The 12,243-nt window shown below is 40.0% G+C and overlaps 1 protein-coding gene across 8 annotated transcripts in view; it reads left to right on the forward strand.

Moving 5' to 3' along the window:
- Pde1c (phosphodiesterase 1C) overlaps positions 1-12,243 on the forward strand; it is a 253,566-nt gene that overhangs the window by 213,890 nt on the left and 27,433 nt on the right. The window lies entirely within an intron of this gene.

A 12,243-nucleotide genomic window follows, 5' to 3' on the forward strand; every position in this document is an offset into this window, starting at 1 on the left:
TCACCTCTTTCCTCAATACTTCTCAAGTATCTCAGCTTCCTTTTAACTCCTCCATAGTTTCTTCATTATCCATGCATACTTTCTATTCTCTCTCTGTCCTGCCTTCAGCTTTTATTCTAAATTTCATAAAAAATTAGTTCTGGGCTTTCTGATTGCAGTGCAGTGGTGTAAAAATATATCATCAATGAATTACAGGTTTGAGGTCATGAAGTATATCTCATAGAAGGATATGTTCCATGTTTAAGTCTTGGCATTTTTATTTACCTTGAGTGAACTATTGTTTTGTTAAAGACAAAGAAACCAAGAGTCTGTTCAGTTTTTACATTGGGAGGTACAGAGATAAAGAAAAAAACCTGAAGACTACCACAATGTAAAACTATAGATAGAGTAAGCCAGCATTGTGACACACTACAAGCACTACCTTACTTGTCGTAAACATCTTTCTACTCTTTCTAAAATCTGGAAACTCAACTGATCATGGTGGTTCACATCTGTAATCTCAGCTATGTAGGAAGCATAGATGGGTAGATAGCAGTTCAAAGCCAGCCCAGGCAAAAGCCAGTGTGATTCTATCTCAAACACAAGCCAGGTATGGTAGCCCACACCTATAATCCTAGATACCCAAGAGACAGAGATAGGAGGATCAGTCCAAGGCTGTCCTGGGGAAAAAGGAAAAATAAAGCCATTTGGGCTAGGGGTATGTGACTTAAGTGGTAGAGTGGTTAAATAAGCACAAGGGCCTGAGTTCAATCCCCAAGACAGCAATAAATAGTAAGTAAATAAATAACTTGGAAGGTGAAATCATGTCCCCCTGTCCTCTTAGACTGTCGGCTTGAGAAACCTACCTTACCAGCAGCACAGACTTCATTGTTTCAGTCATGAATGGGGCTTGTTGCTAGTTATCCTCTTGTGCAAGGCCATGTTCTTAAGCTAAGCATGAAAGTTTCCAAGCTCTGTGTTGCTGAGTCCAGGGTTCTTTTGGAATCGTATTTCCTGGGAGATGTGTATTTGTATTTGTCCCTCAGTTTGTTGTTGACAAGTTTGGTTAAAATACCTATGAAGGGCAAATGCCAGGCCATAGGGTTGAGGAGTGAGAAGTGATCTGAGCACAACTCCTCCTCCACATCCATTAGGGAAGTCGTCCCTTAGCTTTCAGCCTTACGCCATAGTGATGTGCTGTCTTTACTCTGGTGTGAACTCATTTTCCTTTTAAGATTATTCGCAGCCTTCACACCAGGGTCTTCACACACAGAATACTTAGGAACTTTCATCTGCGGTTTGCTCTCAACTTGCCTATGCAAACAGAAACCATGGCCTGGTGGTCATCCTACTTTCCTGGATTCCTTGTAGTTAAGGAAAATGAATTATGCAGAAATAAAATGATCATTTCTCAGCCAAATACCAGAGTCCTTTGCCAGGCATCATTCATTAGAAGCAAAGCAGAAAAATGTCCAGTGGTAGCTAGCGACCCAGCACCAGGATACCCGCCCGGTGACCACTTCTGGTGACTGACCAGTGCCCTCTCAACCCAACACCTGAAGTTCACAGGCCCAGAATAGATCAAGTTCAAAGCTTTGAATATGGAATCTTGTTTTGTTTTGTTGGTCGTGGGGCCTGATCTCTGGGCTTGGGTGCTGTCCCTCAGCTCTTCAGCTCAAGGCTAGCGCTCTACCACTTGAGCCACAAAGCCACTTCCAGCTTTTTCTTCTTATATGGTGCTTAGGAGTCGAACCCAGGGCCTCATGCATGCAAGGCAAGCGCTCTACCACTGAGCCACCTTCCCAGCTGAATATGGAATCTTGAATCTCACTGACTTGTTAATTGTGCTCTAAAACAGCTACTATAATGCCAGCAAGTGGGCATTGCAGATTGTTTTATAACCTTCATAAAGCCTTTGATATAATATTTATTAAAATAATTTATAATGTAGCAAAGGAGTGAAATGGGTTTGGGATAACAGGGAAGTTAGTGAAGTGACAGATTTGTCTAATGAACAGGATCCTTGTTCTCAATGCACAATGAACAGCTTATAGTGAATTAAGACAAACTCTCACTTCTATTTCCTTTCTTCCATCCACAACTTTGATTCCCACGGCTTCCAGAAGGATCTGATGTGTGACCATATACTTGTAAGCTCATAGGGAAACATGGGTGTAGAAATGTACTTCGATTTCATTGGTGAACAAACATGTCAGTGAGCATTAGTACAATGAGACTTAGAGCCCTGAGCTTCAGTGACTGATACAGTTGTTGTCCAAACCTTGGCTGGGGGCATGGCTTCAATGGGGGAACACCTGCCTGACAAGCACAGGCCTTGAGTTCAAGCCCCAGTACCACCAAAACAAACAACAAGCACAAGGCCCTGAGTTTAAACCCCAGTACCACTAAAAGAAAGACCCCCCTTCCCCCTCCCCCCAACAACTTTCCCAAGAATAAAGCTACTTCTTGGCTCATGAAGGACAAAAGAATTTGACAATTTTCTTTTACCCTCTCCTTTTTAAAAAAAAAACTATAAATATGATATACACAAGGGTTACCCTTTCATAAGTCAGTTAAAAAGTACATTTCTTTTTGGACAATGTCATTCCTTTCTTCCCTCTCTCCCAGTTTTTTCTTTCTATCCCTGCCCACAAGTTATATAGTTCATAATGTCTAGTCAGTACCACTGCTGCATTTGTTTACCTTTTGTCCCTCCATTTCTATGTTCCCCCTTACTTCCCCAAAGACAGATAAATGAACAAACAAGACAAAAAAACCCTCTTGCTTCCACTTCCTGGAATTTTTTTGATAAATATTATTTTACATGATCAAAGGCACAGAGGCATCGTGCCTTTGTATTCCTCCCAGGAGTATTCTCCTTTGGTCTCACTGTGTGTGAATTCCCAGAGTCCTGTATAATTTATCATGTCCTGGCATATTTTAGATGTAGCTTCTTCATATGAGAGAAAAACATGTGCCACTTGTCTCTCTGAGCTTGGCTTGCCTCACGTTGTTCCAGGTCCATCCATTTCTCTGCAAATTCCATTGTGTATAGGTACCACAGCACATTTTTGGGATCCACCTATCTATTGTAGGGCATCTGGGCTATTTCCATATCTTGGCTATTGTGAATATTGCGACCAGTGAACATGGATGTGCAAGTGTCTTTATCATATCCTATTTCATAATGTTCTGGGTGTGGTATGGCTGGGTCATAGGGAGGGGAACCTCCAGACTGCTGTCCGGTGGCTGTCCAGATTACATTCCCACCAACAGTGCAGTAAGGTTCCTTTTCCACCATATCCCCACCAACATTTGTTGTTTGAGCTCAGGATATTGACCAGTCTAACTGGGGTGAGATGGAATCTCAAAGTTGTTTTGATTTGCGTTTCCTTTACAACCAGGGCTACTGGGCATTTTCTCATGTGTGTCTGCTATTCTTACTCTTCTGAGATGTCTCTCCTTAGCTCCTTTGCCTATTTAGTGATTGGTTTATTAGCTTTGGGAGGGCTTAATTTCCTGAGTTTCTTGTCTATTTTGGATATTAGGCCTTTGTCAGATGTATTGCTGGTAAAGATCTCACAGTCTGTTGGCTGTCTTTATAATTTAGTAACTATATCTTTTGCTGTGTGGAAACTTATAATTTTGATATTATCCCATTTATCAAGTCTCTTATCTGTTGTGTCCCTGGGACTCTTCAAAAAGTTTCTGTCTGTGCCTATAAGTTCTAGTGTTTTTCCCACTCCCTGATGTCGATCAAAGGATCCACTTTGAATTTTGTGCACAGATGACAAACAGGAATCCTCTTTTAGCTTTCTGTATATGGTTGCACAGTTTTCCCACCACCGATTATTGAAGAGGCTATCTTTTTTCCACTGTATATCTTTGGTTCCATTATCAAATATCAGATGACTGTAGGTACATGGTTTTATTTCTGGGTCTTCTAGTTTGTTCTATTGATCTTTGGGTCTATTTTTGGGCAATACCAAGCTGTTTTTGTTACTATAACTCAGTAGTAGAACTTGAGGTCAGGATTGTGATACCAGCAGCATTGCTTTTTTTTTTTTTTGCCTATAATTGCTTTGTCTATTCAAGGTCTTTTTTTACCATATGAATTTTTGGATTGTTTTCTCTATCTTGGTAAAGAATGTCATTGAGATTTTGTTGAGGATTGCACTGCATTTGTAGATCATTTTTTGGTAGTATGGCCATTTTCACAATATTGATTCTACTTATACATGAATGTGGAAGATCTTTCCATTTCCTGATGTCCTCTTTGATTCCTTTCTTCTAGTTTCTATAATTTTTGCTATAAAGGTCTTTTGCTTCTTTGGTTAGGTTTATTTTCAGGCAATTTTTGAGGCTATTGCAAATGGAGTTGTTTTCTTGATATCCCTTTCTGCTTGGGCATTGTTGGCATAAAGAAAGGCTACTGACTTTTGTGGGTTAATTTTGCATACAGCTACTTTGCAAAAGTTGTTGATCAGCTCTAGGAACTTGGGGATGGAGTCTTTGGGGTTCTTTAGCTATGAGATCACACCATCTGCAAATAGGAATAGTCTGACTTCTTCTTTCCCTATGTGAATCCCTTTTGTATCCTTTTTTTATATCTTTTGCTTGCCTTATTGCTCTGGCTAAGAGTTCCAGAACTATACTGAAGAGGAGCAGAGAGAGTGGCGATACTTAGTGTGTTCTTGATTTTAGAAGAAATGTTTTTACTTTTTCACTATTTAGTATAATGTTGGCTATTGGTCTGTCATATAAATCCTTTATTATTTTGTGATATGTTTCTTCACTTCCTAGCTTCTCCAGAGCTTTAAACATGATTGGATGTTGGATTTTGTCAAAGGCTTTTATTGCATCTATTGAGATGATCATATGGTTTTGTCTTTGACTCTGTTAATGTGATATATTATGTATACCATCTCCTTTTTACTCATTAAAGGCCTTTCTGCTCTAGAAGATTTGTGAAAGGGTATCTGTAGGTCAGTTGTTTCTTTATTAAGTCTTCAAATGTATAGAGACAACACTTGGAACGTTTATTTTTAGTATATCTTTTTTTCTGGTGATCAGGAGGAGTTAATGAACTTTACAATGACTCTGTTCTTATTCCAACCTCTGAGAATGTTGATGGGTAATTCTCTGTAATTTTGGGGGAGAATTTGGTCATCATTCATGCCACTGCAATCTAACCCACAGACCGAGGTTTACCGTTGTAATCATTGACAGAGAAATCCAGTCTGTTATTCCCAAATTCTCATGACCTGGGGCACACATAGAGGGAAGGGTAAATTACACCTTGGCACAATGAACATACTGCAGGTACTGAGGTGCTCTTTCGTACCTTGCAGCAATCATTTTCGAACTTATTGCAGAGAATGGGTTTCCTTTGAAAGCACCTTGCTTACCTCTGGAAAAAAATGCACTGACATAGTAAGTCCAAGGCCTCTGAGCCAAGGTTTCTCTTAGTATGTGGAGTTTTCCACTGTCATTGGAAGACTTGAGGGATAATGAGAAAACCAATTCTTTCCGTGCAGGGCTAGCCACAATTGTAATAGCATTGCCTCTTGGACCTGCCATATTTATTATAGTAACTAAAAAACACAAACTTACCTTTAAAAATATATAATACATTGTATATAATATGTAATAGAAAATTATATGCAATAAAATAATATAACTAAATCTAATATGTAGCCCTTAGTATATAATCTAGGTTGCATATAACATATTATTATTTTTTTGTCAGTTGTGGGGCTTGAACTCAGGGCCTGGGTGCTGTCCCTGAGCCTCTTTGTACTCAAGGCTAGTGCTTTACCACTTGAGCTACAGCACCACTTTTGGCTTTTAAGTGGTTAATTGGAGATAAAAGTCTCTCAGGGACTTTTCTGCCTGGGCTAACTTTGAACTGTGATCCTCAGATCTCAGACTTCTGAGTAGTTAGGATTACAGGTGTGTGCCACTGGTGCCCAGCATATGACATATTATAGAGAAAACAACATATAATTTAGATAACTGAAAAGCTATATATGTATATGTGAATAAATACATAATAGAAAGTTATCAAGCCCCCCAGCAAGGTAAAATTCACAGTGTCTGGCATCCAGTAAAAATTCATGCAATGCACAAATAGAAAAAAACTAACCAACTATGATGAAAAAACCTACGAGTAACCAAATGAAACCAAACCAGAAGTGAAACAGAGATTAGAATTAGCAGATGAGGAAGGCAAGCAGCACTTGTAACAGTAATCCATATATTCAGAAATTAACTAATGACATGGGATTTATTAAAAGCATCCAAATCACAGTTCTAGACATAAGAACAACAGTATCTGCTATGAAACTTAAATAACATTATATTAATGTCAAGCTAGAATATCGTGGTTGATTGGACCTGCACGCAGTGTGGACACAGTCCATCTGGTGGTTGCTGTGTACTGAGAGCACAGAGTCTTCTCCTCCACCCCTCATGACACCTTCTCTTCTAGTTTCATTTAAACCATCAAACCTCTTGGTAATGATTTGTGTTCGCTTGTAGTTTTCCTTGATTGCTTCTTTTGGGGGCCTTAATCTTGAAGAAACTTTGTCTTTAAGGCATTTGTTCTGGAATGTTTTCATTTTCATTATGTTTGTCCCTTTTAGCCCACCATATTCTCACAAGATCTATACCACCACCACCCACAGAAGTCATGTGATGTGTAAAATGAGATGTACAAGGGCGCAGGTTCTGCGAGCACTGGCTGTTGACACAACACGACATTGCCATAGTAGTAACCTGGAATCCTCTCCTATTACTTTAAGAACCTCAAAGCATCATGACATGAGTGCCCAACTGCTTTAAGTATTAAATGATTTTCAGTCCATATCACTCTTGGTCATACCATTGACATCAATGTCTGCTGACTTGATTCTGTAAATATTTAATCTCAGCCTTTGAATTTTGAGCTCATTTTTATCTCAGAGAAAAACACTACTTTTTGTTCCTAGAGATATCTCACCATAAACTTCTATATATTATAAAAAAGAGGTCTTTACTTTTAATGAAATAATTACCCTTAAAAAGAGAAGCCAATATTTTTGGGGGTTATTTTCCATGAGTGTGAGGGGACCAAACATTTGGAGTTCTCTGTTCACAATGAAGACAAATCATCCTAATACCACATGTTGCCATTTGTCCATGAAAACTCCTGTGACCTATTTATGTAACATACCAACAGGAAGGAAAAGCCTTGGCTTAGCTGGAGATACACAAAATACTTGCCTTTTAAAGCATTTTATAACCTTACTTCCTCAAATGGTTTAGCAAGTGTCTAAACCTCCACTCTGATGTCCAATTTGAAGCAATCCATTTCACATCAGTACATCCTAAAGTAATTTTAGATCCAGTAACCATGCTTGTGCTTTTCAGAAGAATAAGGTAGTATCTAGGGGAGGAAGGAAGAAGAAAGTTGGCATGCAGTTCAATGGTCAGCTGTAGATTCAGTGTTGTTGAACATGTGATATCAGCCACTGTAACACATGTGTACACCTGCACATGTGTCCTGGGTATGTGTCCACAAGGATATGAAATTGGTGGGTTTGAAATTTTGAATCGTATAGCTGGGCACTAGTGGCTTACACCTGTAATCCTTACTCAGGAGGCAGAGACTTGGAAGTTCAAAGCTAGCCCAGGCAGAAAAGTCTACAAGATATAACAAGCAAAAAGCAGGCCTGGAGATGTAGCTCAAGTAGTAGAGCTTTGGTTGAACAAGCAACTAAGCAAACTGAAGGCCCAAAGTCGTTATACCAAAGAAGACTTAAAGCACTATATCATGCTGGTTTTTACCTAGTTGCTTAGATATAGGTCTCTTACCAAATAGCCAAATAGTTAAAATTTCAAAGGAATATATACTTTGCACTCTTGTTAATGACAAAATTAATCTTTTAAAGGCACTTTCCCCTGTAGTTCTTGGCTATAAACTTTCAGTGTTTTACTTTATCTTCTAGACATTTCGTTATACTCCCAGTCTACCATTATATTTTTAAAGGAGCCTGGCTTGACAGAGCAAATTAAAATTTTGGAACTACTAGAGAAAAGCAATTTTTCTTTTCCGCTTAAAATTGATGCTCAAGATTAAAAAAAATTAAACCTACTTAGAAATCATAAAATAAGTATTTATCTGTTTTCCACCTAGAAAAATTCTTTTTTGTCAGATTCTAGTCAAATAACATAAGAAACAACAGTAATAATGTATTTACCGAAAGGAACTTTGTTGACTTCATTAAGAATTTTCTAAAGAAACTGCTGTCTTTGAAATAGATGGGTATGGAATCTGGGACTGAGGACTGTCTACATTTGCCTGTGCTATTTCTTGTCTAGCCACCTACGTGCTTAAAAAGCTTTGAGTATTCCTGCTTGCCCTGTGTGCTTCTTCTTGGCATTCCCGCCAAAGGGCACCCCAACCTTCAGTGAGGATGTATGTTTTCTAACCATTATCCACTACATCACATGCTATTTTTATTTTCTATCCTAGAGCCATAGTGAGAACATGACAAAATAGATTTTGTTTCTGATTTGTACTCTGAAACAGTTAGTGCTTTTTTCTGAACCAAGAAAACTGAGAAAGGCAGGGAGATCAGTTAGACTGTTTGGGGTCCAGAGTCGGCCCCTCCCTTCCTGATTCTGCAGACCTTGCTTGGGTCTTCCTGGGGTTTGTTTCTTCTTGAGCTTACTAATTCTAACAGAGCAGAAACAAAATTGTCCCTTGCAAAGAAGCATTAACTCTGCCCCTTCTGGAGCCTGGGAGCAGGAGATGAGCTGTCACCAGGGGTCACTAGCCTGGTCTTACTTGCCTGAGTAGAGTGGATGGAGCCCTGGGCCCTGAGAGACTTCATGTTTTCATTGTTTGCTTATGGGTTAATGCACTAGGTTCTTCAGAAAGAGAGGTAATGGGAAAATACCTTGGGTAGTAGGTGGCAGGAGGGCAGAGACTGTTGGCCACATACTTTAAAATTGCAAAGGAATATAAGCCATGTAAAGAAGAGAAAGAGCAACAGAAACAGAAAAGAATAATCCCACTCTGTTTCCTCTGTAGTTTGGACAAGAAGAAAACATGCATGCACTAAACAGCAATTATAGAGTAGAAGAGCCAGATCTGGGCTGCCAAGTCAAACAGCTGCCTTTCAAATAACATTGTATTTTCCTATTATGAAAAAACAACAAACAACTCAATTAAAATAGGAAAAAATAATAAACACATAGTTGCTGAACAAATATGTGAATAGCAAATTATCACTAATGATGAAAGACATTTAAATTAAAGACATAATTAGATGGGACTATACACCTATAAGAAGAGCTCATTTAGAAACACTGGTGTCAGTGAACGATTACCAAGCAACCTCAAGTCCCATGCGCTGTGCCATTTTGGCAGATTCTTACAAAGTTAAGCATGCATTTGCTGTAGAATTGAAACATCAAACTCAAAATAAGTAAAAAACTTATTTTCATGTAACAGCTTAAAAAAACAAAACAAAAAACAAAACCAAGACCATTTGTAGGCTAAAAAAAGTGCCATGCGGTTTGACATTTAAGGGGGGGGTTAGCGTCACTAGGTTTATTCTCCATTTGTCTATTGTCACTGGCTGCATACTTTCTTGCTTTTGTAGAAAGCTGATCCCATAGAGAGGCAGCTGTGGTGTTTTCTCTGGAATTAAAAATCTAGGTTTAAATTTTGCTCTGTCCTCAGCCAAGTCATTTCTTTGGATTTGGAATTTTTAAAGCCGGGCAGCGGTGGCTCACATCTGTAATCCTAGCTACTCAGGAGGCTGGGATCTGAGGATCCTGGTTCAAGGCCAGCCCAAGCAGGGAAGATCTAAGACCCTCGAGACTCTTATTTCCAATAAACCACCAGAAAACTGGAAGTGGCTCTATGGGTCAAGTGGTAGAGTGCTAGCCTTAAGCTGAAGAGCTGAGGGACAGCGCCCAAGCCCAGAGTTCAGGCCCCCAACCGACCAAAAAATATAAAATAAATAAAAAATCCAAACCCAAGCAAAATGAAAGAGAAACATGTTAACATCATGTTAATTTGGACTTGACCTGTTGTTTGCAACCGTGGTCTTAAACCAGTGGTGATGCATCACTTCGTGGCACCCCTTCTTGCCAGCAGAATTCCATGGGAAGTGGCATAAACAAAGCCACGTAGGTTGAAATCTCCTAATGAAGTTGCTCAAGTTTTTTAGTCTTCTCTTCAGAGTAAACACCCTTCTGTGGCCTCATAACCTCTTAATTTGTGCTCTAAGACTCAAATCTACCACACCTGCCCCTAGGGAGGTAGAGGGACTATCTATAGCCAAGGGGCTGGTGAGGATGACACTTCCCTGAATATGTTCATGAATCATCCCAACATGAATCTAGTGTCCACCTCAGCTCATCTCTCACTGTTTTGAAAAGTGGGTGAACTCGGTGAGTTTTTGTGACCTCCAAAGATCAGAAGAGTGGGATTCAAAGCAGCTACTGAGAACCTCTCAGAGCTCTGTGTTCAGCCCAGATGAGTCGCTGACATGTCGTTGGCAGTTCCTCAAATGTTGTGGTCTTGGCTGATGCTTCCTCGAAGTCAGGGTAAACTAAAAACAAATACACTGGCATCTAACACATAGAAAAGCCAGTGTGAGATGAGGATCAGGCTGAATCTACAAACCACGGCAAGGCTGAGTGAGAGTGGCTGCTGATTTCTGGGAAGTCAGCCCCACTGAAAGCCATTTGTAATGGAGCTCCTTCACAGGGAGTAATATGTCGATGGTGGCCTTTTCAATTTTGATTTCATGTTGTGAAAGACACAATCAGAAAACAGTAGAGGGACTCTCGTTCTCATCACCACACGTGGTCTTCTCCCACCCTTCTCATGTTTATTCCATTGATCTCCTTTCAGTTAAAACAAAACAAAAAATGTTTAAAAGGAAGGGAAAGAAGAAGGATTCCCGAGAGAGAATAAATTAGATGTGGTAAATTTGATAAAAGTGCATGTTTTGCATGTACTTACATGTACATTGCCCATATAAAGAGACACATTTGTACAATTTATACTAATAATATTTCTTTTAGAGAATAGTGACATCTTTAGACTTTTCATAATCTTCCATGTAGAATGGAAACCTAAATGCCATTCATAATAATATTGTACAAGAAGTAACACTGCGAAACCACAAAAATAGTTACCTATGAATATATGCTCTGTCATTGTTCTCCACGCAAGGAATGTTAAAAGAAGATGCAGTGTTCTCCCTGGGCACAGAGAGCCTGCAGTGTGGGTTGGAGCACCAGCAGCCAGCTGTGAGCCCAGGTGCCTTAGGGCAGGTGATCTGAGTCTTTAACGCAAGTTTTTTTTTAAGGGTTTTGATGAGAGAGCAACCTGGAATCTATTGGAAAGTCATTGGTGCCATGGTGACCATCTGAAAGCATTCTCACTACATTTGACCTTGGGGAGGAAGGTCAGGGTGATGATGGGCAGCAGAGCCAGATTCAGAACTCATGCCTCTTGTTCTTTTCCCACTGATGGCACTTATTGGCAAGGAAAATAGACACAGCTTAAATGTCCAGACTTCCTGTATTTGCCAGTTCCACACCTTGGCCAACTTCACTCCTGGACTCCAGAGTGGAGAGGAGGATGGAGACGAAAAGCCAGAAGGAACATTCTTCTGTCTCCTCCCTGAGCTGATTTCGGAGTGGAAAGGTCTCTTCTCGGTGAATTTTAGATTCCACGGAGAAGACAGCCCTTTCCCATTTGTGGGACCATCAGCCTGGCCTCAGGCCACCATTAGCCCAGGCTGCCTCTGAGTCCAAGTGGGTCACTGTCCTTGCCGGCTAGCATGGGCTCACTGAGCTAAATGGTGGAACTTTCCACTAAATCCAGCTACCTGTCCTCACCTTCCTGGTATTTGAAAAGTCAAACTCAACCTTATATCATCTTAACAAAACTGGGTTTTGATGAGAGAGCAGCCTGGAATCTATTGGAAAGTCATTGGTGCCATGGTGACCATCTGAAAGCATTCTCACTACATTTGACCTTAAGCTGAATCAGGGCTCTGGGATCCTCGTCTATTTTTCAGTTCCCTGCATAGATTCTCAAATATGAATGTGGCCAGTTGCCCCTCTGATCCTTAGAAAGGGATGAGTGGTCCGAAGATTTTCTTTCCTCCAATGTCTTCTAAATTGGGGAGGTGCTAATAGAGGGTAGACACAAGGAAACATCAGAGCACCCAGATAAAGATAGGAGCCTCAGGA

This window comes from Dipodomys spectabilis, unplaced genomic scaffold (assembly GCF_019054845.1).
Source record: "Dipodomys spectabilis isolate Male_0828 unplaced genomic scaffold, ASM1905484v1 ptg000178l, whole genome shotgun sequence".
Taxonomy (NCBI): Eukaryota; Metazoa; Chordata; class Mammalia; order Rodentia; family Heteromyidae; genus Dipodomys; species Dipodomys spectabilis.